The following is a 22,152-nucleotide window of genomic DNA, read 5'->3' as shown; positions in this document are numbered from 1 at the left end:
AACTAATAATTGAATAAGATTACTTATTTTTGATGATAAGATTAATTTTTATTTTCTCAACCTTTTCATAAAGAACTATTTAGTTTACTGTAGAATTTTGTCTACATTTTTGTCGTCGTTATTTAATAATCTAGAATAAAAAAAATTCTTGAAACGTATCCACCCTAAAGTATGATTTTGAACGTTGCGCTCAAACTCAGGATTTACAGATCTTTAAAAAGTTTTATATGTCTTAAATGAATCCTAAAGAATTTTTCCACAATAATGCATACTCAGTTTAACTACCTTACATAGCCGGTCTGTCCCTTTAAAGGTTACCGCTATAAATCGGGCATTGCCATCTTAGCATCGATATTATGCTTCCAGTCTCTTTAACGCTTCAACCAAACGTTGTCATCTCCCCTTTCCCGTCACCCTTCCGGCCCTGCACCCTTTTCCTGTCACCAGTCTGGCCCTGNGTTACCAGTCCAGCCCTACACCCTTTCCCGTCACCAGTCTAGCCCTGCACCATTTTCAGTCAGAAGTCCGGCCCTGCACCCTTTCCCGTCACCAGTCCTGCCCTGCACCCTTTCCCGTCACCAGTCCAGCCTTACACCCTTTCCCGTCACCAGTCCAGCCCTGCACCATTTCCAGTCAGAAGTCCGGCCCTGCACCCTCTCCCTTCACCAGTCCAACCCTGCACCCTCTCCCGTCACCCGTCCAGCCCTGCGCACAGAAATCTTTTAGTGTATATTTATAATTTTCTCTAAATAAAAACATTTTAATTAACAGATCACTGTATGATAAGTTAAGCTAGGGATTCCTAAAATAAAAAAATAAACAAATTTTAGAATTTACAATGCTCCCTCTGTAGATCCGTCTCCTCTGCGGGCGATTTGGCCAAGAATTTGTACTGCCCGCTCTGTAAATATCTCTCCTCTGTGGTTGGTTCGAACAAAAGTTAACAATGCTTGCTCTGTAAATATCTATCCTCTGTGGGCAGTTTGATAGAGAATTTACAATGCTTGCTCTGTAAATATCTATCATCTGTGGGCAGTTTGACCAAGAATTTAATATATTCGCTTTGTAGATATCTATCCTCCATGGTTTGACCATAAATTAACAATACTCTCTCTGTAAATATCTATCCTCTGTGATTGGTATTGAACCAAAAATTTGCAAAGAACGCTCTGTAAATCTTTCTCCTCTGTAGGTGGTTCGACATTGAATTTACAATGCCCGTTTAAGGGTAACTAATTAGACTCACAGTAGAGCTCATATCAGAACAAATAGGTATTAATAATACACATTTCCTACACCCACACAAACTAGAGACCGAATTTAATGAATTTGAGCCGCGTCGCTGAAATACCGATTTAAAGTTAAATAACCAGGAAGAATTTGAATCGGTGATTCAAATGTGAGCCGGCGATAGTCAGTTCAAATTCATTAAGTTGTGTACCAGGAGAGGACTATCCAAAGATTTAACATATGATAACGATATGATTTAATGCTTGTAAACTTGTTAAATAATTAGTACTTATATTGAACTTTTGTTAAGACAAATCTTTATAATATGAAAATCTTTGATCATCAAAGTTTTCTTTAAAAATCATTGATTATAAACAATAACACCAACAGAACAGGTACTTTTTTGTTCTAGCAAATTTCCATGAACATGGTCCATTTTGATTTCTACCTACAAGTTATATATGTTTGGGTACATGCCGGTTTGTATTGCTTTCTGGCATAAAAGAATTCTATCGCTATGACAACTTTTTATGGACAAAAATACAGGGCGTAAAGTACAGGGTGTCCCACGAAACATGACAGTTGATAAATAGTATTTAATGTCGTCATACATATACTGTATTATGATAATAAAGTTTTTTTTGCAGTTTATTTTGTTAAAAAAATCTTTTGCTCAAATATATTTTACTTTGAAATCAAGTTTACTACAGTATAACTCCCATAATATTTTTATTATTGTCAATCAACTTAACAAATTATGGAAGAAGATATTCTCAACTATTCACCAACTGTCATGTTTCGTGGGACACCCTGTAACTCCAAGCCTAAAAGTCATGACATGTGTTCAGAAAGTCCAAGATAATTTTACAAGCCCGCATTATAAAAACCTTGCATTATTAAAGTGTGCTAAGTTGGAATCATTTTAAACTAAAGGAGGCGACCAAAAGACAATTTTAAAAGACGACTATTCGGAATGAATACTGTCCGTTTCCTAATCTTTCTATGCAACTGTAAACTACAGTTTCTTTATTTGCCAAATTATTAAATAACAATATGAAAGGCAGAAGTCATATTCTAACCTTAAAAATTAACAGAGTTTTGGGTCGTCTTCACACTACAGTCTCATCCTTTGTAGGTTAATCCTGTATAATTGATAACTAACTGAAGGAAACAAATCATAAATCGTTTCTTTGCCTATTTATCTGAAAAGTGCTTACTACTGTACGGACTACAGAGGGTTACCCCAAAAAGGATGACATTTTAATGACGACCTATAAGTTTAAAGATCTGCAGATTGAACGTGGTCTTCTGTCTTAAAAACTAAATATTTATATTTTCCGTTTCTTGTTACATGTTTACAATTGTGTTACATAATTGATATTTCATATATAACATTGGATGAGTTACGGAAATAGGTTTTAAATATTTTTACAACGGATTTATTATTGTTAAATTAAGGTAATCGAGACATCACGGAATATCATGTTACAGTTGTATAAGGGTGATATGAATCGAAATTGCTTATAAAAAAACACTCCGAAAATTCTATAAAGTATATTTAGGACGACATTTTTGAAGGATACTAAGAAAATATCGTTTATAAAATATCGAAATTATTTATAAAAAATCGAAATTGTTTATAAATATCGAAATTGTGTATACAAATAAAATTAAATGGTATTACATATGATTTAGCATAGAAAGCAACAAGATTTTAGCCTAGACTAGAATGTAAGGAGAAAGACTTGATATTTACCGTACAGTCGTCCTCCAAATCTAATTTTGCTGGGTTCCCCTGTATGTAGTTTTGAATAGGTTTGAATGGGCGTGATGAACCAAGTGTTGATGGGTAACCATGGACTCACGAAGCAAGGTTCGATGACCTTTAAGAAGTTATATGAACCTTTGCTACTTTCTATTTGAACCTTTCATATGTTAACATACATACATTTCACGACTTTAATACATTCACTTGTTATATAATGTTTTATTCAAACAAAAACGACCCAATTTCCAGGGGCATCAGGTCAGTTTTTTAACTGCAGAGTGTCCTAAACAACATTGAAATAAATTAACCATGAAATATTTTAAACTATTAATTGATCAGAGGCCGAATTTAAAGAATTTGAGCCGCGGCTTAAATTTAATCAAATATGATTGGTTCCACTTAAAATCGGATTCATTGTTTCAAGATTTTTGCCGGCGCTCAATTGAAACCGGTTTTTGGCGGATTTAAGACGCGGTTCAAATTCATTAAATTCGGACAAATAATAAGATCAAATAATCCAAGTTTAAAATAGTAAAGTTTTACATCATATTTTTGCAAAGATATTGGGGTTAGAACATTTTAGTTTGTGATCCTTTACTTGTCATAGTTTAATAATTTCACGTTTTTGTGCGTCCACGTTAGTGCGCTTTCTAAAGTGCGTCCTCCACGCACCCCTGACCCTGTAGTAAAAGTAAATTCAACCCAAAGTCTGACCGCGTCAACCTTGTTGCACCAGCAAGTCCTATTGAGTGTCTACTTTGATTACCCAATTTCCGGGCGATACAGTACAAACTGGGACCCGAAAGGTTGACTCGGCTCGGAAATTCAAATGTAACTACAGCTGCCCGTGCCTTTATAAGAATAAAGGCGTTGTTTCAAGTAAAAGTGGCGTTTCCCATTGGCAAGAGTACCTTTTGAACCTTTGACTGATCAATAAAGACTGACTTATATCATCAATAATCTGAAGAAACGATTGAAATTGTTAATAACTTTGTTTGTACGGTAGTTATTTTTTAGAAATCGCAGGAAATAAATGTTTTATTAGTTTTTGTATAAAAAAACACATACTAGAACACCGGTCGGCGTTATTATCAAGACAATGAAGACGACCTTTATATACAAGTTTTGATTTCTTACAAATTATTTTTAGGATTGTAAGTTTACAAGTAAACAAAGAAAAGCTATTAAAAAATTTATCTCTAAAGTTTGTATTGTATTGTATTGATATATACGACGACAATTGCATACAAATACATCGTCCTAGTATAGTGCAAGTGTATACTGGATATAGAAGAAGATTAGTGTTTTCAGAGCTTAGAAATATTTAGTTGAGGATTAGGCTTAGTTTCTTTGTTAAATATAATACACAATACACATGCTAGAGCTGGATCCCCTCCCCACACACCTTCTTAACCCTATCTCTGCTGGGGTACTTGAAAACCAGGATATGCTGGGGGGGTCAATTTGACCCCCCCCCCTCTAAATCCCATATTTGATGTCCAAATATGACAAATGATACATCATTGGAAAGCTCTTGTGCTCTACATTTAGAATCTGCAAAAAAAATTTGCAAATTTGCAAAAATTGAATTTTTTATCGCAAAATCCAGTTATATAGTAAAAATGTTTGCAAAAAAATATTTGTCCAAAAAATGAAAAATTATACATTTTTGAAAAGCCCTTGACCATGCCATTTCAAATATGCAAAAAACTTTGCAAAATTTTAAATAACTTGATTTTTAATTAAGAAAAACTAAAAATGTGCAAATTTCCTTTGACAGGTTGTTTGCAATTAAAATTGCAATTTTTTTTCGCAAAACTTGTGCAATTCGTTTCCTTATGTCACAGGCTTTCCAAAAAGCTAAATTTTATAAAAATCTGACAAGTGGAAGTGGGTCAAAACAAAGATTTTGTTTGTTACAGGAAAATGCAGTCATTCAGGCAGTGTGCCTGAGGACTCAGGCAGTTAGTTTTTAGGCCTAAAGGGAGGGCTTTGGGTATGTAGGAAAAGTCAGAAAATTTCAACAGCATCAGACCAATACTTTTTGAGTTATGTAAAAAAAACTACAGGGTTAACATTACAATCCTCTATCTCAATCTCCTTTAAATAATTGGTTCACTCTTTCTAATTTTTATTTTTATTTTCTTCTTTCTAGATCTTTTCTATTAAATTATCTTTTTATCTAAATTTTGCATTTTTTATTTCTTCTATTTTAAGTGGCATTATTTTATTCTGTTCTTTCTGGATCTTGAGTTGTTGATTTTTTTATTTCTATATATTGGAGCTTTTAATTCTCTTATTTCTAAATTTTTTTAATATTTAATTCTCTTATTTAGAAATCTTAAATTATTTAGTTCTCTATTATCTAAATATTGCAAAAATTTAACTCTTTTATTTCTAAATCTTAAATTATTTAGTTCTCTATTATCTAGATATTGCAATATTTAACTCTCTTATTTCTATATCTTTTCATTATTTAATTCTATTATTTTAGATCTTATATTATTTAATTCTCTTATTTTTATATATTGCATTATATTATCTTCTTCTCTTCTTTCTAGAACTTGCATTATTTAATTATCTTCTTTCTAGATATTTCAACATTTATATTGTTTTTTTCTCTAGTTCCCATTATTTAATTCTCTTATTTCTATACAATGTTTTATCTTCTTCTCTTCTTTCTAGAACTTGCATTATTTAATTATCTTCTTTCTAGATATTTCAACATTTATATTGTTTTTTTCTCTAGTTCCCATTATTTAATTCTCTTATTTCTATACAATGTTTTATCTTCTTCTCTTCTTTCTAGAACTTGCATTATTTAATTATCTTCTTTCTAGATATTTCAACATTTATATTGTTTTTTTCTAGATCTTTCATTATTTAGTTCTCTTATTTCTCGATCGTGGATTCTCCGACCCTTTCTGTAAAGATCTTTATTTCAGAAAGATCTTGATCCTCCGATAATTTTATAAAATCTTGATTCTCAAAACATGTTATTGAAAATGAATTGAGTCTAATATCTTTGTAATATCCTAATATCTTTGTAACTATAATGGTTTAAGCCTTCAATATTTCAAAATTAGATTATTTGATCTACCAGAATTCATAGTTTGAAATATCTAAGGTCTACGACATTAGGTTGAAAAGATACAGGGTTTAGAAAATCGGAGTTTGTGGCAAAGACTCAACTCCCTTATTACAAATTGTCTTTTAAAATAACTAAATTGTATGCTCCGATTCTTTTTATTTTCAATTTTATTTTAATTTAAATTTTATTCTTTTATTTTAAATCATTTATTCTCCAATTCAGGATCTTATATTATTTTTGTTTTCAATTTTGCATTTTTCGTTCTTTTGCGTACTTAATCTCCAATTCTTTTCAATAAAGATTTTCTATACTACCTTATTTTTCTTTATTATTTATTGTTTCATTTAATTTCATTCTAGACTTTTTTATAAATATTTTTAGTTTAAAACTTCCATTCTTATATTCTTTCTGGATGTTTTTCTTATTTTTTTCAATCTGAACCTTTGAGAAAATTTTAAAGCATTCTTTTAACACAGTTTTATATCAATTTCTCGAGACAGGAACATCAGATAAAACTTTCATGGGTCGCGATCAAGAGCTAAAGTGATTAGCTTTCAGCCTATACCCCCTTTAATTTTTCCTTTACTGTCCCTTTAAATCGAGTTAAAATCTAATAATTCTATTAAAATAACATTTAATAAATTACTGTTTTATTTAATAAACATTGTTAACTCAGTCTTAATCATTTAATCAAGTGTTCAGGCGTGCAAATGATGCATTACATTCGGTTTCCGGATGGCATAAGGGGGGGGTTACGGGCTGGTATATAAAAGGGAGGGGGTCGAAAAAAACAGTGCTAAGTAATTTTTGGATGCAATAATATATATAGATAATTATATGATTAAGGAATCAGAGAGGGTTATTTGTTGTATACATTTATATATATATAATAATAATATATATAATATATTATTCTTTGTATGAATACTAAAATATTTTAGGGGTTGGTTTCACAACAAAGTTAGTATTTATACATAACACATTTTTAATATTGCAATAATCAATGATTTTTGTGACACGACTGTAACGTTTCTAAGTTTACCTTAAATATGTTTGAGAGTCTCTCTGCGTCTGAAGGGATAGTACAAAACATTTCTAAATTGTAAGTGTAAAGAATATCTTACTTGACAGTTCTGAACGTATAAGATACAAAGATTTTAAGGCTGAGTAAACGGTGGTGTACTGTTTCCTTAAATACAGAGATATTTGATGGAGGGGGGTCGAGTAGGGATGGGGTGTAGGGTAGGGAGGGGGTCGAGTAGGGACTAGGGAGGGGGTGTAGGGACGCCATGAGCTTCCCAAAATGGTTTCCAAGCCTCTGGATTCGCAGAGGAGTATTTTAAATGACCAGGCGCTACCCATATCCTTTAGATTAGATATTATAGAAGTAATGTATAAAACGTGTTTTTTTTAAATATTTAATATTTTAATAGTTATACAATTTTTTGAGATACTAAAGAAAACACTGCATAACTATTTAAAGATTTAATACTTTCTTTAAAAATCGTTTTTATTAATTCTATAATATCTATTCTAACATTTAGGGGTAGCGCCAGATCATTCTCAATACTCATCTCTGAATATAGAGGTTTGGAGACCATTTTGCGGGGCTCATGTCGGTTCTGCACCCCCTCCCTCGGTCGAGTTGTTGAATTGTGCGTTTGTAGGTTTGTGGGAAAACTTCTTTGTTTGCTTTCCTTGAGACCTTGACACACATATTTCCCTTGGGATTTTTTTATATTTAATAATCATCCAAAGATATAGTTTACGCCATGATTAAATAATAATTCATAATTTCTCTTGGTTTAGCAGACACGTTCTTTACCTCTGCAATATCATTAAAAATTTATATGAGGATCAAAAATAAGGGGTGGGGGGGGGGGGNTAAGCAGTTCGGAAAATACTTAGGGGTTCCCGCAATCCCCCCCCCCCTTTGGTGAAAAGTTTTCGTTTGAAAGAAATTGGATTATGAAAACTTTGTCTATCTTGGTCGGATCCGGCACGCACATGCAACACTCTGTCAGGCGTAACCAACATACGCTGATTTATTTGATTGTGATTATATACATATAAACAATACTGCACTGCCTCGGCATAAAATGTACTTTACAAGGTAAATCGAAAAAATGTAAAAAATGTTCTTTTAGATAACTCAATGGGAATTTATGGGTGCTAGGCTTTCAGGGCGCTTTTTGTGGAAATTAAAAATTAAATTCAAATCAAATTTTGTTGGAAGGCCCGATCGGTTCAGCCGTTTGGACGTTACTTGGATATAAACAAACAGACACCCAGACAAGCAAAGTATATATATATTTAGAAGATAAACTTAGGAAGGAGTTTTTTAACGATAGAAATAAAAAATAAAAAAATAAAACATTTAAAAGATAAAATGATCTCTAAAAAAAGAAATATATCAAAAATGTAATGTAAGTTTAAAATAATTAAATATTAAAGAAATTAAAGAAAAATGTTTGTAACCAATAAACGTCAAAACAGCTGAACCGATTGGGCCAAAATATTGTGTGGGACCTAACATGACCCCAGAGAAGGTTCATGGATGCTCAAAAGTTTGCCTGTATCAAAATTTGATTCATATTAAATTTAAAAAATCCAAGAAATTTTAAGATAAAATCCACGTATTTTTTTTTTACAATGTATAAACAAAAGAAAATATTTCCAATTAAAACAGAAGATGGCCGCGAAGCGCCCTAAACTTGTATATATAATACATACAATCAGTGAAGGTCGTTGTATTATATACTAATGTATGTATTGTATATATTATACAAACATACAATCAGTGAAGGTCGTTGTATTATATACTAATGTATGTATTGTATATATTATACATACAATCAGTGAAGGTCGTTGTATTATATACTAATGTATGTATTGTATATATAATACATACAATCAGTGAAAAAATATTTACAACTGTTGTATAGTAGTAAACGGTAAAGTCTGAATGTATGAATTGTGAAATTGACCATGGTACCCATATATCTCCTATTTTACAGCTTCCTGAACATGTCATCCCCCCACCCCCATTCAGAAATACAGCTGGGTCGAATTACAAGTATTCTTACAACTTCCTCTTTTCATAGTTTAAATATGTCAATGACGGAGCAGTTGTATGTAGTTGTATTCAAAGTTTAATATGCCAATGACGAAGCAGATGTATGTAGTTGCATTCAAAGTTTAAATATGCCAATGACGAAGCAGATGTATGTAGTTGTATTCATAGTTTAAATATGTCAATGACAGAGCAATTGTATGTAGTTGTATTCAAAGTTTAAATATGTCAATGACAGAGCAATTGTATGTAGTTGTATTCAAAGTTTAAATATGTCTATGACAGAGCAATTGTATGTAGTTGTATTCAAAGTTTAAATATGTCAATGACAGAGCAATTGTATGTAGTTGTATTCAAAGTTTAAATATGTCAATGACAGAGCAGTGTATCTTTAAGGGACTGTAAGCATGATTTCAAGTGACCCTTCATGTAGATATGATAGTGCCCGATTTACTATGGTACCCTGAACACCTTTAACTAATCAATAATGTAGCAGATTCTGCCCCTTTTCTGGATATGAAAGGGTTTGTTTCTGATAATTCCTACATGTTTTCCTGGAGTAAAAATGCGCAAGTCACTGTTTTAAAGAACACACAATTGAAATTACTAAATTTTCAATCTTATAAACATTGACATATAATTGTTACTTGGCCAGACAAAGCTTTTAAGAGTACTATTGTGAATCAGGCAGTACCTTCTTTGCATTGAAGGTCAGTTGTAATTATGCTTACTGACTGCAGTACTGTACTAATAGATCAAAAATAGAAATTTTGTATACGAACTATAACTTATTAATTACTTACCCGAAACTCTGATGTTGAAAACCTTTACTGATTCAAACTTCAAACTATAAAATTTCGGTATATCGAATACCTAAAGTTTGAATTTTAAAGCCAAGCATAATTAGATTGTAAAAAAAGGGCAAAAAACAAAGTAGTTTTGGGGGGATAGGCGAATGGAGAAAAAATAAGCGCTTTTTATCTTTACTAATCTTACTTTTATCTGTTGCGTCAATAAGGAAAAATTTGTTTAAAACGCCTCATACCGAAGAACGTAGCGTTCATACAAATTTAGAAAGTTGCAACATTCAACTCGGATCGTTAAAAAACAATATTATTCCAAACAAATCATTCAGATATTACAACCAATAATCATCAATAATTTTTCGACGCATTCGTAAATAGTTGATATTTCAGAATTCCAATTTTTATTAAATTTTTTTAAAACACATTGTTTATTTTGGTCACTCTGTGTTAATTTTTAGCCGATGCCACTGCTCGTGGGACAAACAGAATTTCTTTTAAACCTTTTGAGATCTGAGACCTGAATTGTGTTTGAAAATTTTAACGAGATTTGTCCTCCGGGCGTAGGATTCATTGAGGACCTTGGAGCTAGGTTTCAATATAAACTTTACGTACAATTCCTAGGAAACCGTTAAAGAGAGAAATCCAAAACGTCCCCCTAACGATCATCCATTGGCCTAATTAGCATGAATGTTTACAAGGCCATTTAGGTCAAGCAGTCTTTAGACATGATACATTACAAACAGACAGACTATTCAAAGATTTGTATTGAAATAAAATGTATTTTTTCTAAATCCAAATATTGTCACGAACTAAATATTCGCACTAAAATGGAATCCATAATATTCTAATTTTAATAATTACGCTATATCTATTTATAAATTTAGCTTTGGTGTACGTTTTTATTTGTTTGTTTGTATCCAATAAACGTCAAAACGGCTAAACTGATCGGGCCCAAATTTGTGTGGGACCTCACGTGACCCCAGGGAAGGTTTATAAATGATCAAAATCTTAAAAATTAGTGTTAAGATTTTTTTTATTTTTGTAAAAGTTTGAACAACAATATTATGAAATCCGCAATTTTTTTTCTTTTTGTTTTATACTGTACAAAGAGAAGATGCTCACGGATAAAGCCACAATTAAAAGTTGAAATAGAACATTGACGCGAAGCGCCCTTAAAGCATTGTAAATGTAAATTTCACAATTTTACAAATTCATAATACAATTAGTTCCGCAAAACTTCCACTTCAATGAATTCCTCAAATCCTCATAACTCGGAATTATTTCCCACAATTATTTAAAATTTGTCATTTATTCTATTATGTTTACATCAATGTCATATTCAAGAATTTAATACTTATAATACGCTATTGGCCGGAAATTTGCCAAAACTTCAAAAATATTATTAAGTTTCAATAAGAGAAACTTAATAAATTCTACATTTTAAGTATAGAAATTTTTCATTACAAACTGTTTAAAAAAAGGAAATGAAGGTAAAGATTTTGATGTCATCTATCAAATGCGTTTCCTACTGTGTGTACCTGAATAACTTTAAGATGTCAAAAAAGGAAAAAGATGCCATAGCTTGCCGAAAAAAGTCGATATTTTCCTCACTGTAGTTACGTAGATAAAGCTGTTTAACGGTTACTATATTGAACCATAACCCTCTAAGCAGGATAATTAGAAATTAAGACAGCTTTGTCCGAATCACAACGGTACCCTTGAAACCTTTTTCTGATCAATAATGTGGAGGATATTGTCGTGTTTCTATGTTTAAAAGTATTAAATTCTGATAATTCCTTAATTTCCGTTAGCAGAAATGCGCAATATATTTTTGTAGAGAAACCACAATTTAACATAATCAGTTTTCATAATAATAAACATTGATACCTAATTCATACTTTATTAGACAACGCTTTTAAAGGTTTAAATCGGACAGTGACATCTTTGCATGAAGGCTCACTTTCCATTACGCGAACAGTTCAACGTAATGAGAATAAAGTTTACTGCAATGTTAAGAGTTTGGTTTGAATATAATATTCCAACAGATCCAAACCATTCTCCGCACATAAATATCAACTCAGTGGGGTAGATATGCACAACTAACGTGCATAGCGCACCTATAACCCTCCCCTCTGCACACCCACTAGCCCCCCCCCCCTCTAGCTCTAAGATGACGGCCACCCGGGTGGGCCAAATGGATCCCGCCCAGAAATAAACTCAAATTAATTTTGAAATAAAATGTTAAAAGTCCCAACAACAATAGGAACCACGTCTTGTTTAAATGGCACCACTTATGCCATGCTACTTAATGTCGAGTTCTTATCTGACGAACAAAATCAACTTTTTGTTGATAAGGAAAGCAAGAAGCAGTAAATACATTAAAGGGACAGTACGCGTAATTTCAAGTAACACTCAAAGCAAAGATGACAATGCCCTATTTACAACGACACCGCCCTAAATGCATTAATCTGTCCTTACATAGCCGGTCTGTCCCTTTAATGCTGTTTATCTGTGATAATTACTATGTTTCCTGCAGTAGAAATGCGCAAATTACTTGAAGAGAAACCACTATAAAAAATAATCAGTTTTCTTGATTATAAACATTCATATCTAATTTTGTATAATTGATCTGATCGTTGTGAATCGGCCATTGCCATCTTCGCATGGAGGGTCACTTGAAATAAGCTTTCAGTAAAGAATAGATTTTATAATCACACACTTTTATATTTGTTTGTCAGGTGGCAGGTTATGCCAATTCGTATTTTAAGGTTTGCACGCTGAAGTGTTTTTTGAATTACTTACAAGCTTATCCAGTATCTGTAACTACGTTTGAGCCGTGCGCATATAATTATTAAAAATGATGCAATGGGAAGCAATAATCATTAAATCAAAAGAATGAAGAATCTAGTGTTAATAAGCAGTTCGGAAAATACTTAGGGGTTCCCGCAATCCCCCCCCCCCTCTTTGGTGAAAAGTTTTCGTTTGAAAGAAATTGGATTATGAAAACTTTGTCTATCTTGGTCGGATCCGGCACGCACATGCAACACTCTGTCAGGCGTAACCAACATACGCTGATTTATTTGATTGTGATTATATACATATAAACAATACTGCACTGCCTCGGCATAAAATGTACTTTACAAGGTAAATCGAAAAAATGTAAAAAATGTTCTTTTAGATAACTCAATGGGAATTTATGGGTGCTAGGCTTTCAGGGCGCTTTTTGTGGAAATTAAAAATTAAATTCAAATCAAATTTTGTTGGAAGGCCCGATCGGTTCAGCCGTTTGGACGTTACTTGGATATAAACAAACAGACACCCAGACAAGCAAAGTATATATATATTTAGAAGATAAACTTAGGAAGGAGTTTTTTAACGATAGAAATAAAAAATAAAAAAATAAAACATTTAAAAGATAAAATGATCTCTAAAAAAAGAAATATATCAAAAATGTAATGTAAGTTTAAAATAATTAAATATTAAAGAAATTAAAGAAAAATGTTTGTAACCAATAAACGTCAAAACAGCTGAACCGATTGGGCCAAAATATTGTGTGGGACCTAACATGACCCCAGAGAAGGTTCATGGATGCTCAAAAGTTTGCCTGTATCAAAATTTGATTCATATTAAATTTAAAAAATCCAAGAAATTTTAAGATAAAATCCACGTATTTTTTTTTTACAATGTATAAACAAAAGAAAATATTTCCAATTAAAACAGAAGATGGCCGCGAAGCGCCCTAAACGCCTATTGTTATACAATTTTGGAACCAGAACGGGGGGGGGGGGCAAGAAGAGGGGAAACGGNGTATATTCATCCTACAGGGTGTATCATTCTTAGTGGTATATTCATCCTACAGGGTGTATCATTCTTAGTGGTATATTCATCCTACAGGGTGTATCATTCTTAGTGGTATATTCATCCTACAGGGTGTATCATTCTTAGTGGTATATTCATCCTACAGGGTGTATCATTCTTAGTGGTATATTCATCCTACAGGGTGTATCATTCTTAGTGGTATATTCATCCTACAGGGTGTATCATTCTTAGTGGTATATTCATCCTACAGGGTGTATCATACTTAGTGGTATATTCATCTTACAGGGTGTATCATTCTTAGTGGTATATTCATCATACAGGGTGTAAAACCCTTATTTATATACTTGGTATGTTGTCCAATGTTCAGTACTTTAACTTTATAAAATTTATATAGAAACAAAAAAAAACCAGTACCATGAATAATGTAGGAAATATACACTAGAGATATAGGTTTAATTAGACAAAACATCTCATAATTGGCAGTTTAATTGATAACTACGTGTAATGAGAAATCCATGGGTTCCAATTAAAAACTATACCACTGTTTGCAAACCTTTAGTCTTATATATGCAGGAGCTAAAGTTATGCTCAAGCCAAAAAATATCAATACCAAAGCCAACAACCTATCTTTCAAGCTATTTAAAGAGGTATATTAAAATAGAGACTAGGCTTTAGTTATAGTTTGGCTCTATCTGTCAATATTTTCTCTTTGTACAACATAAAACAATAACAAAAAAGTTCGCTGATTTTAATATTTTTTTGGTTGATTTCCATAATGCTACGAAAATAATTTTTTGAAAATTCTCAACATCCAAAAACGTTCCCTGAGGTCACGTAAGTTGCCCCAAAAATGGTCGAGCTTGGTCGGTTCAGCCATTTTGGTGTTTATTTAAAGCAAACCAACAGACAAGCGAAGTATATAAACAGACCTGCTGTCATAGTTTCCTAATTTGATTTTTATTTATAAAAATGAAAGGGACTGTAACATAATTTCAAGTGATCCTCTATTAGAGAGTGAAATTAACGAAGGTACCTTACAAGTTTTTGAGACAAAAATGAATACAATATAAATGTGTTTAACTTAGAAATTTACTATTTTAAATTGTATTTGGTTCTGTATAAATTTGACTGCTGTAGAAACAATGAATAACTTGTCAAGATATAAACACGAGGAAATCTTCCAAATCATCGATCATATTCATATAAAGGATACAAATTGAAAGGAAATGAATCAGGTGTGCTGCCCCCTGAAAATGGAGTTTCACTTGATGTTACAATTTATTAAAGTTCAGTGTAATAAAGTGAAAATTTACATTTCTATTATGAATATTGAACATGAGGGTTAAATGATTCTCTGTTGTTTGTTTGCTGTTATACTTGATGTGCATCTCCTGCCAACAATATACCTGTAGACCCAGCAGGCTACCTTGCCGCACCCCATTTACATTTACAGGGGAACTCTCTTTAGTTTACTTTCATTCAAGCATGCATTATTATTATTAATATTATTATTAAAGGTGATCACTGTTGTTTACCCATTTAGCAACAAAATGTGTCATAAAGTATGCAAATTTAAGAAAGGGCGAATATTACATACCTCCCCCCCATACATACCTCCCCCCATAGTATTCAGCTCACAGTAGCAAGGTTGTCTATGGATTTAATACAAATCTAGAACCTTTCTGGGACTTTTAGGGTTGCATAAAAACATGTTTACCCACCCTTGGTTGTAACCCGTATCGTTAACCCTTATTAGGAACAAACAAAAATTGCAAAGATTGATTGCAAATTGTAGTACTGCAGTTCGTTCTTGATTTTGAACACAGATCGTTCCACGTTCGGAAACAAGGACCCTGTTCCACGTTCGTTATTTTCCAAATTTATTGTTCGTTTTTTTAACTAACATCTGTCCAAAATGTTTACTGTTCATCTACGTTGATGTCGTTAACGAAATGAGATTATTAATGATGGTTGATCTTCACGATGTGTGATCTTTAGCGATGTGTGATCTTTAACGATGTATGATCTTTAACGATGTTTGACCTTTAACGATGTGTGATCGTTACGTTGTCTTTTTTTTCTCTTCCGATGTTGATTGTTGAAGATGGTTACTGACTTTTTAAAGATGGTTATTAACTTTTTAACGACTATGAGATGCCAACGAAGAAAGGACAATTTTTTAATTTACTTTCAAATTTAAATGTAAAATTCCTATTAATGTTTCTCATAATTTTCCCGAAAATTCCAAACTTAAAATTTTCTATTAATACATTGCGAAATCTCCTGTTTCCGTTTAAAAGGGGTTATTAAGCCCCACCCCCCTCTTCAACATACAAACGAAAATTATAATTTCATTTCAATTGTAAAATCATAAACTCCGATATTATTCAGAATTATTCATGTATGTTTCTGTTTATGTATGTTTGAACATGCCTCTGCCAGAAAACAATAAAATAAACTCTGATAAAAAAATTTAATAAAAGGAATTGTTCACGTTATTCCTGTTGATTCTCTGTACAACCGATGGGACATGTACATGAAACAATATGGTTTTACTTTTTCTGTGCACAGAAGTTTAATCTTTATGTATATTTGTAAACAAGTTTGATCTTTATGTACATTTGTACACAAGTTTAATCTTTGTGCAAGTACATTTGTACACATTTGAAAACAAGGTCAACTGTTTAGAAAACATGTTCTTAAAGATTTTAAAAAAATCTAAATTTTGACACTAAAGGTGCTTTCTGCTTCGTACTTTTTTTGCACCATAACATTTTTGTCCCCTTTCAACCGTCAACAGGGCGAACATATTTACATTTCATGGCACTGATTAAAACATTAAAAACTGGCGCTAAGATTTTTTTATCTAAAAACTAAATTTACCTGGAAATATTTCAATGATTTTTTTGTAGATTTTTGTAGATTGCTTTAATAGTTAATAATTTGAACTATTCATAACTACATACAAATAGGGCTGTATATTTTCTTAATCTTTTTTTCTACATTTAAAAAAAATTTTACTGTGCTGAACTGGAAAATAAATGATTTTGCTGGAAAATAATAACAATTTTAGTTAAAAAGTACTCAAGTATAAATTACGGATAAAAAGCTTGGGCCGTGTGATGTCAAGTTCCCCCCCCCCCCACCAATCTTTAAAAATTATTTACCCAGGTGAGGGGGGGGGGTTGTAATTCTGAAAATTACATACCCCCATGATTACAAAAATATTTAAGATATATCCCCTTAACCCTGGTATTGCCCAATCTAACCAATTTAAGAACAAAGAGATCTAATATGACTAGTAATATGTCTCTAAAACCTAGATTTTGATCAGTAAACAAGAACTAGTTTTAGAGTCAGTTATGGTCATCCTCCATACTTTCTTTTTTATTATTTTTTTACAATTTTTATTTGTGTCATACTATTTTATATCAACATTATGCCCTCATCACACCAAACTAAAGTAAAGGAATTGAGTCTTTGCCACAAACTCAAATGTTCTAATCCCTATATCTTAGCAACCTGATGGTGTACACCTTTGATATTTTAAGCTTAGACTGTTTGATCTCACATAATTAATAGTTTGAAATATCTAAGGTCTATGACATTATGTTGCAAAGATAAGGGGATTAGAAAATCAGAGTTTGTGGCAAAGTATCAATTATATTTTCACGTATGATTGAAATCTTATATGTTTTTAATCATAACTCCTCTGATGAAAAGCTTGCTTTGTCCATGCTTGTGCGTAATTTACTAAAAGATATACGAGATCACAAGTAATGTCGCATAAGTCTGATTTTAGTTCAGAGTGTCTTGCGTTCGAATTTTATGATTTTGAGCCGCGTGTCACATCCGCCAAAAACCGGTTTAAATTGAGCTCTTGCCTTAATCTTGAAACATTGAATACAATTTTATGTGGAACCAACCATATTTAAGCCGAGTCTCAGATTTAAGCCACGGCTCAAATTCTTTAAATTCAGCCTCAGAGTTCCATATGTTCCAAAAATCCAAATCAATTGCTTTACAAATTCCGACATGATTTGAAAAACTCTGAAAGAACTGGAAAATGCTTCAATATATCAAAATTGTAAAAGGGGCGGAGGTATGTTTTAAATAAACTTCTAAAAAAAAGGGGGGGGGTATATGTTCCAAAAATCCAAATCAATTGCTTTACAAATTCCGACATGATTCGATATGGAAAACCCTGAAAGAACTAGAAAAATGCTTCAATTCAGGCAGATATTTATTCTTTAGGCGAGAAACCAATTAATTCTTAGATGTGCTTGATAAATATTAAATATACTCTATATATGACTAACAGAGTACGAATGGGCATGATCATTAATATAAATATCAAAGTTAATTATGTTTTCAATCTCAAGCAGGACAATCCTGTTTTACATTCAGTTTTATGAAGTAACTACTGCATGGAATACTGGATTACTGGACTACTGGACTACTGTACTACTGGACTACTGGACTACTGGACTATTGGACTACTGAGTTTTACTACTGAACTACTGGACTACTGGGACTACTGTACTACTTTACTACTGGACTACTGGACTACTGAACTGTACTAATGAACTACTGGACTACTGGGACTACTGTACTTCTGTACTACTGGACTACTGGACTACCGGACTACTGGACTATTGGAGTACTTGAATACTGGACTATTGGATCACTGGACTTCTGAACATCTGGACTACTGGACTACTGGAATACTGGGTTGCTGGACGACTGGACGACTGGACTACTGGACTGCTGGATTACTGGACTAATGGACTGCAGAACAGGACTACAGACTACTGGACTACTGGACTACTGGACTTCTGGTCTACTGGACTACTGGACAGCCGGACTAAACGACTACTGGGCTATGGGGCTGCTGGACTACTGACAATCCTGTTTTACATTTAGTTTTATGAAGTAATACTGGACTACTGGACTACTGGAATACTGGACTAATGGACTACTGGACTACTGGACTACTGGACTACTGGACTACTGGACTACTGGACTACTGAAATACTGGACTATGGGACTACTGGACTGCTGGACTAATGGACTAATGGACTACAGAACAAGACTATTGGACTATTGGACTACTGGACTACTGGACTACTAAACTACTGAACTACCGGGCTACTGGACTAATGGACTACTGGAATACTGGACTACTGGACTGCTGGATTACTGGACTACTGGACTACTGGACTAATGAACTATTAAACTATTGGACTACTGGACTACTGGACTACTGGACTACTGGACCACTGGACCACTGGACTACAGGACTACTGGACTACTGAACTACTGGACTACTGGACTACTGGACTACTACTGAACTACTGGACTACTGGACTACTGGACTACTGGGCTACTGGACTACTGGACTAAGGGACTACTGGACTACTAGAATACTGGAATACTGAACTACTGGACAGCCGGACTAAAAAAATACTGGACTATTGGACTGCTGGACTACTACAAATCCTGTTTTACATTCAGTTTTATAAAGTAATACTGGACTACTGGACCACTGGACTACAGGACTACTGGACTACTGGAATACTGAACTACTGGACTACTGGACTGCTGGATTACTGGACTACTGGACTACTGGACTAATGAACTATTAAACTATTGGACTACTGGACTACTGGACTACTGGACTACTGGACTAATGAACTAATAAACAATTGGACTACTGGACAGCCGGACTAAAAAACTACTGGACTATTGGACTGCTGGACTACTACCAATCCTCTTTTACATTCAGTTTTATAAAGTAATACTGGACTACTGGACCACTGGACTACAGGACTACTGGACTACTGGACTACTGGACTACTGGACTACTGGACTACTGGACTACTGGACTACTGGACTACTGGACTACTGGACTACTGGACTACTGGGCTACTGGACTACTGGACTACTGGACTACTGGACTACTGGACTACTGGACTACTGGACTACTGGACTACTGGACTACTGGACTACTGAAATACCAGACCTAAAGAAATAGTTTAAGAGAAAGTAACGATATATATATAGTGGGTTAAATCAATGCTTTAAAGATTACATGAACAAACTATGTCTTCCTTTAGGTAAAAAATGGAACAAAAACTTGAAGAGCTCATTGTTTTGAACAGCTCATTATAATGCATATGTCCGATAATATAATAATAAAAATTACATTCCTTAAATTCAGGGGACATTAGTTCGAAAAAAAAACACTTGGCCCATTTCTAAAACTCAGTGTTAGAAATCGAAACAAATTGAAATACTGGGTTTTGGTATCCCGACCCATATCCATATTTTATTTTCTATTTTGTTTATATTTTACCTAATCAAAAAATCTTGTTTTGTTTCGTAGTAAATGCTTAAAAATCTGCATTGATCCGATAATTGTCTCAAAACCAGGATATGTTCCGAAAACGCGACATGAGCTGAAATCCGGTAAATGTTTCAAAAAGGGTTATGTTCGAAAATGAAATCAAGAATCATCAAAAACTAATTTGACACAGCTCATTATTCGTTTAAAATTGACATTTATTGTTCCAATATATAGTTTAGCCTTTTTTTTTAAATATATGGTGTAATTTTTTTCTATTCGTTTTGGATTTAAAGATATATACTCTGGAAAAAGATAACTTGGCAGATTTGGCCCATTTCTAACACTTAATGTTAGAAATGGGCCAAGTGTTAGTTTTGGAACTAATATCCCCTGAAATTCCTTCTCAGTACATACATCTGTCTTGATCTATCAATCTATCAGTAGACACTTTAGAAAGCCTTTCAACCCTGTACAAAGAAAGTTGAATTTTTTGTGGCGACACATTAAGAAATTCGCAAAACTAAATACGAATAAGACGACTGGTTCAAGTCAAAGTTGCATTGCCTACGCAGTTATTAAGTTATATAACAATCAATGGTTACATAATCTTTATAATTAAAGGGAGTGTTCGCGAAAATGAAAGGGGGTATAGGCTTACGGCGAAAAATAAGCGCTTTTGATTGACACTAATTTTACTTCTATCTGTTGCGTCTATAAGGAGAAAATTGTTAAAAACGACTAATACCGAAGAACGAAGCGTCCATACAAATCAGTGATTTGCAACACTCAACTCGGATCGTATAAAAATCAATTTAATTCCAAAAAGCCATTTAGATATTACAAACAAAAGTCATCAATTATTTTTCGACACATTCGTATATAGTTAATATTTCATAATATTTTTTATTTTTATGATCTGATAGATACTTTTGAAAACATTTATTCCTGTTTCGAGGATATTTTCATATTTTCCAGGAATGTTCAAGAATCCAGCGCAAGCGAAATATTATTTAAAAAAACAAAATCAAATATATTATAAGATATTAACTTTATTCGAGTGCAACGAAAAATAATAAATACGTTCTTCACTCTTCTGCATGAGTCGTTTATAACAATTTTCTCCTTATAGGCGCAACAGATAGAAATAAGATTGGTAGCGATCAAAAGCGCTTATTTTTCGCCGTATATGCCCCTATTCATTTTTTGCGAACACTACCTTTAAAGGGTTTGATCCCTTGATTACTAGGTTCATCTTACTAAAGAGAAATTAAATTGAAAATAAGAATTTTTCCTGAAAGGGTCTGTAATCGTAATTTAACACAACCCTCTGTTAAAAATAGTGTCATGTCCTAATCACAACGGTACCTTAAACGTGGTTTCTGACCAAGAATGAATTAGAAATTCATGTTTTTTGTATAAAAACTGTTTAGTTACATTTCTGGTTTCTTTTGACAAGTGACTTGCGCATTTATTGATTTAGAAACAAGATAGAAATTAACGGAATTCAATACTTTTCAAGTCAAAAATAAAAACAACGTTATTTTACATGCAAGTGAACAGATTAAAGTTCAGGGGTACTATTGTTAATCGGGCAAGCCTCTATAGAAATGAAATTTCTAATTTAATTATGAAAAAAATTTCATCATGAAAAAAAAATGATCCTAAATAATCCATGAAGAATATTTTAATGCATCTTAAAATTTTATAAATAATTTTGACAACAGCTGAAAGGTATGATTTAACAATATTAATGATAGTAATAATAATAAAATCAATCTACACTACGATACCTTTCAGAAACACATTAAAATCACCAAGATTACAAACTAAATCTTAAACCTAGAGTCTAGACTTCTTAATTTTAAATTTTTTTTAAAAAAACCCCGCTATTTTTGTGAACAGTTTCTTTAGTATTGATTAATTTATGTGTATTCTGAAAGGTATTTGTCACGCTATAAAACAGCCTGTGCTTGGGCTTGGTTCCTAGGCTTGGCAGCTTAAAAGAAGTTTTAAGCCTGA

Source organism: Eurytemora carolleeae, unplaced genomic scaffold (genome assembly GCF_000591075.1).
Source record: "Eurytemora carolleeae unplaced genomic scaffold, Eaff_2.0 scaffold1359, whole genome shotgun sequence".
NCBI classification, from domain to species: domain Eukaryota; kingdom Metazoa; phylum Arthropoda; class Copepoda; order Calanoida; family Temoridae; genus Eurytemora; species Eurytemora carolleeae.
The sequence above is the reverse complement of the archived record's forward strand: the minus strand, read 5'-3'. Positions refer to the sequence as shown.